The 6,000-nt window shown below is 40.4% G+C and overlaps 1 long non-coding RNA gene across 1 annotated transcript in view; it reads right to left on the reverse strand.

Moving 5' to 3' along the window:
• Positions 1-5,584, reverse strand: part of LOC143358442 (uncharacterized) — a 109,113-nt gene extending 103,529 nt beyond the window's left edge. Inside the window, exon 1 of the long non-coding RNA XR_013082951.1 lies at positions 5,328-5,584. This is a non-coding gene — a long non-coding RNA (uncharacterized LOC143358442). The remainder of the gene's footprint in view (positions 1-5,327) is intronic.
• Between the last annotated feature and the right edge of the window lie 416 nt (positions 5,585-6,000).

The raw sequence follows: 6,000 nt of genomic DNA on the forward strand, positions 1-6,000 counted from the left end.
AAAAAATATTTTGAATAATGATACAGGAATTTTTAGTAGCGCCCTACAGTCGCCATTCGAGTGTTAAGGGTTAACCAAAGAACTTTGTAGAAATAAGAACATTTCAGTACCATAATAAATTCCTCACGCTTAAATCCGTCTTAAAAATTGGCAAAAATAAATCAATATTCGATGACACTCAATCTCGCCCTAAAAAAAAAATAACGAAAGTGGCTTTCAATTGTTCGAGCATCTCTCAACTGATCGTCGACCTGGAAACCGACCCCGAATAGCTAATAAATGAGCAATTTTAATTGCCAGCTAATTATTACGGAATTCAGCAGGAACCGGTTCCCCTTCGTCGATCGACGATCGATCGATCCAATCGCCAGCGACATTGTACACGGATAACGGGTCCGAATAAAAATCGAACGACACACTTCCGCGCGTTACCGCTCCCGTGATATTACATTCGTGCTGGGAAAATTGATATTTCGCCGTCGAAAAGTCAGGAACATGAACATTTTTGCGAGATTCTGCCGACACAGGCGCGCACGCACACACGTACACCTTTAATACGGTCCCTAGTCCTTCATTTAAATCCATTTCGTCCGGTAAACAAGTGCTCGCTGATTATTCATCAGCGATACATTAAACTACCGTCAAATGATTCTGTCGATGATCATTATGCACGGCCGTTTCGACTTTTCCCCTCGAAACGAAGCTCATTTTCCACCTTTTTTCCGCTTTGTTTTTTTGAAACGGGAAACAGGGTCGAGCATTGTTGCGTGGATTTCTGGTCAACGAATTTTTTCAAGATTTTCATGGCGATCGGACACTGGGCACACGGTATTTTTATATGTTGCTGTTATTCGTTGCTTCGTGTTTTTAATTTCGCACTAGCTCTTCGTTTCAGGTTGTCTTTAATTCAGATATTCACGCAGTTAATTAGTTCGAATAGAAAGTTGAAGATCAAGATTTTTATTTATCGAATTTCTCTGTTTTGAAATTATTTTCTCTCATCCGTACAAATGGCTCCTTCTTCTGAGACGGACCCGCATGAACGAACAAATTGAGAGATCCGCAGAACACTTCTTTGGAAGACGAATTAGAGACACATCGAGTGACACATTTTCCGAGAACTTTCCCGAATTTTTCCGAACTTCCGGCAGGAATTAAATTAGGGTCGGTACTATTTTCACGGTAATTTGCATAATGGTCCAGCGCCGAGAAAAATATAAATGGCCGAAGCGGCGAGGGTATAGAATTTAAAAATATTAAAATTAAATAGAATTTAGAATAAAAAAACCAAGAACGGTGATATAGAATTATCTTCTTGGATTCGTTCTTGGATTGCAGAGAAACATTCATGCGAACCCAGGGCCAAGGAGGCAAATGGCTCGTGAGGGACGTGGACTGTCAATTTTTGTTCGAAAACGTTCGAAATCCTTCTCGAAACTCACGCGCGTCCTCGTGGTGTCCGCTTTCGAAAATGTTTTGCGACCGTTTCGAGTTTTCCGGTTTATTGGACGAAGCTCGAACGTTCGTCGCGGAATTAATTTCACAGGGGAATACACGCGCAACGGTACCGTGTTGTTTGTGAATTAATTCATTCCCGGTAATCGTCGCTAATGAGTTACACGTGGAACAATATTTGGCTGTTCATGCAGCGGAAAGAATTCGCTGGAAACATTTGCTTCTGCCAATTGTCTTGTTGCCGGTGTAAACAACCGGTGATTTCGGTCGAGTTCACAGTCTCGCGATCAAAGTTCCACCGGTTGTTTCAGAAAGTGCAACGAGGGAGAATTCTTTGCATTATTTAATCGATCATTGTTCAAAACGTTCTTATTATCAAAATTATCAAAATTTTAAGGGACGACAGTACTCTTTCGAACCAGGTAATGGAAAAATCTGTACATGCAGCTTTTTCTTATTAGTTACGGCGAGGAACGCAAATGTCTAAATGAATCGTACAAAATTATCAAAAAAGGATGAACCTTGATAAACTGCTCTTTTTTCACCGAAAACTAGAAACACAGTGAATTCTCGATATATGTCAACGACACGGGTCTTGCCAGCGTCATGTATCGCGGCCCCTCATGGGGTATACTCCGCGGTAGTGGGGAGAATTCCGCGACGTTTATCATCCAGGCGTCGGCGACATATATGGAGAAATCTGGCAGAAAATTAACTGTAGAACTATCGCGTTTCGCATCGGAGCGACGCACAGTGGGCAATTTGGACAAAATCGGATTCAAAATCAAAGAACTTTCGACAGAAATGAGGTAGAGCGATGAAATTTTTTTTAAATTAAAGCTGAACCTTTGTAGAATATGGGAAAAGTAGGGAGATTATTACCATCCAATCATTTCAACGAAAAAATGACTTCATTAGTTTTTGTCACAAAAATCTATTTTTTGCAAAATCCTCAGGTCGTAGACAAATTTCGAGACCAGATTTGAAATCAGCGTGAAAAAATCTATGGGAAATGATGTAGAGCATGTTAAAAAAAATTTTTCCGCGCGTGGTATTGGAAAGACTAAAATTATCTAGAATTTGTGCGCGTTTAACGAATTTTCTCGAGGTTAAAAAACGTTCGTACCACAATCTCTCTATTTTTCCCATATACTACGAAGTTGCAGCTTTCATTTCCAAAAAATTTCATCGCTCTACCTCATTCCCATCGAAAGTTCCTTGATTTTGAATCCGATTTTGTCCAAATTGCCCACTGTGCGACGCCGAGTAACAGGAGGAACGGTCGGACGATCCTAAATCCTAATCAAAGAGAGTTAGCTCGCTCGGAGTATGGTTGCGGCTGGGAACGATCTCTCGATCGGTACGATCTACGGAGAGCGACGTGTCGACGTGTCTGGCTCGCTGAATTCAGCGGGAAAATCGGTCAGCCGAGTTATTCGATCTCGTAAGATAGCGTGTTTATTAATGCCCGAGGAGCGTACGGGATCTGGCAGACGGTCTGGCCTGATGCACGGGTATAATAACAAGCGTTCCTGGGCTGTCACTCTCTCGGCGAGAGAGAGAGAGAGAGAGAGAGAGAGAGAGAGAGAGATGCAGGGATACACGAGCGAGCCCAGCCAGCCAAGGGGAAGCCGTTCTAACGAGCGCATTTCCCGTGCGTCTAGCTCGACGTTCGCTTTATCGTCGCAAAACTAACCTGGCCCCCGTTCGTCACGAGTATCACGGGATCCCGTGTTTCGAATTTTCGGAATAGCAGTCGCATCGTTACGGCCGGCCTCGCTACGCCACCGACGCCGTTTATGCGAAATCTCCGCGAATACTCTTGAACCGAGACAACAATTTTCACCTTTTTCACAGATTTCCTGTTTTTGCCTTTTGGTAATGTACCCTGTCCGTTTCGATTATTTCCTGTTGGCCAGTTTATCTTTTTTAACTGTTCCAGACTCATTTTGCTTATTGACCTGTTGCTTTACCTACAGGCAAAAATAATAAAATTATTCGGTTGTCTTCGATGGATGCGGATTTTTACTGGAGAAGTTTAGGGTTTCTCATGGCTTGCAAGGTTGTTTTTGCAATATGTCGATTTGCAAAGAGAGGTCTGGGAAATTTTGAACTCCTCTTTTTACTTTATTCTTTGCCTGGAAAAGTTTGTATTTTTTACTCTTTTCAGATTGATCTTTCATTGTAATTTGCCAAGAGGAAGGGAAAGATAATTGATTGAAAGTGCTGAAATGTCGAGTAGGGGAAATATAACTACAGAATTGAACAGTTTGTTTCTGGCTAGAGAGGTGAACAGTTTTACTAGAGAATTTAGCAGATCATTTTCGACTGGAGAATTCAGCACCGTGTTTGCCGTGGCGTACGATCAAGAGACAATTAATTTCATAGCCGATCGAAGGATCTGCTACTTTTCGAAGTGAACTCGGGTGGAACGTCTGCGCGGGAGATTTGATAAATTAGAACGCGATCTCCATTCCAGGATTTAGCTTAATCGGATTTCGCACTGATTGCTGCCTAATGCTTGCGCTTTTGGTACACTTAGTTGCCATTTACTTTCGGCCGATACAGCTCTATCGGTGATCATTTATGTCGTCGATTAGAGCGAGCTGAGAATCTTTCCAATTACGACTCACCATAATACCAACAAAACTAATATACAAAATTAATTGAATTTTTGTTGGATCGAAAAGATGATATCTCTTCGACCCTATTTGACGGTTCCTAGTGACTATGATTAATGCAAATGAAAATTAAAGATTCTAATTATACCAATTTCATTTCTAATTTTTATTTCATTTTTAATTAATCCTAAGGATACCGATTTTCTAGTAGCCTATTCGAACCGGATCTAATAAAAAGACAAGTTCCAAAAAATATAAAACAAATAAAAACAGATTGACGCAAAATCTGGCAACACAGATATGTTTAATACAGCGAATTGAACAAGCAATTTCAGATGATATTAATTAGTGACTGAGACTATCGATATTCGGATAATTACACGGTGGTGATTCAATTATTATTTACAACGTTCGTGTGTACCACGGAATACTCTAATTAACGAGGGAACATTCCGAAATTACATGAAATTCACAGAGCCATTATGGTTCCAAACGTTTACAAGGACACAAACTACTGCACAAAATTAAGGAGGAATTCATTTACGTTTTCCAGGAGCCAGGCATGTTTCACGAATTAAATTAAAAAATTCGAGGAATCCTTAAAACATCTTCCTTCAATTTTAAATCCTATTTACGATAATATTTATTCAGATTAAAATGTAAACGTTTGCGCTCTAAACAAACACGGAATATTCTAAACTATAAGAAATTCGTAGAATCATTATTGTTCTAAAGATATTTCACGAATAAAATAATAAAATAATATTCGCTCAAACTAAAATGAACAGGTCTGCAGTTACATGGACCGGCGACCGAAATGCAATGGTTATCTAAATAATATTAATCTGTGTATATTTGGAATATTCTAAATTGCATGCAATTAACGTGCGCATCAATATTTCGGCCGTTTTTACGGCGGAATTGAAATTCGTTCGGCCGGAATTACAGTCGGCCATAGTTACCGTAGACGACCGAGCCGAAATTCAATAATTATTTAGCATCGATTCGGCGGGCGTGTGTCCGCTGCAGGAACAAAGACAGAATATTCTGAATGAAGTGAAATTAACAGAACCGTCATTATTTCGGACGTTTCCCGTGATTCAGCTGACGAACGCCGGAATTTCATAGTGTAGCTTCGATGGCGGGAGGAGTCTCGTTCGAAATAAAATCACGCGAACACGACTCCCGTCCATTGAGGCCGGGGCGTACTTAAAAACTCATTAACCAGGTCAAAGAAAAATTTCAACTCACCGGCGCGAGGCGAGGCGAGCTGCAACACCGGCCGAGTGTCCTCTCCGCCGCGTAATTCTTGTCGACTAGGCGAAAAATCGAAATTACACCGCTAATTAGTCCCGGGACCCCGAGATCCAACCAACTTTTTTACACGCCACTCTCTTTTTCTTTCTCTCTCTTCTGGAGTCATTTATGTAGACGTGGGCCACTCACTCGCGAACCATTTATTCGCGGAAGCCTCTCAAAATGGCGATCCGAAATGCAAATTCCTCGGAACCCTCAAAGTCCAATTTTTAATCCATCTACGCAAATTTTAGGCGTATTGTCCTTCGTCCGTGTCAAACAAAGGCATTAACAATTGTTAGTTTAACTATACTGCGCACCTTCACGCATTTGTGGTGCACGCAAAAGTTTAGACTGCATAGTATTTTGATTTTATTATCGCCACAGAAAAATTCTCACCTATTTGAGCTAATTTAAAATAATGTTTGTGAATGAGAATTTGCATGAAAATCCAGTTTATTAACGAAATCGAATGATTTTTGTTGATTGAATTATAAAAATATGAATTTTTGTGAGTACTACTTTTGTAAGTAATTGAATTTCGGCCGGGATCGGTATTTGCTTTTAAATAGGAGATTGTTACGTTCAAAATGAGCAGATTATAGTATTAATTATTCGAGAATAGGGA

Source organism: Halictus rubicundus, chromosome 10 (assembly GCF_050948215.1).
Source record: "Halictus rubicundus isolate RS-2024b chromosome 10, iyHalRubi1_principal, whole genome shotgun sequence".
Lineage (NCBI taxonomy): Eukaryota > Metazoa > Arthropoda > Insecta > Hymenoptera > Halictidae > Halictus > Halictus rubicundus.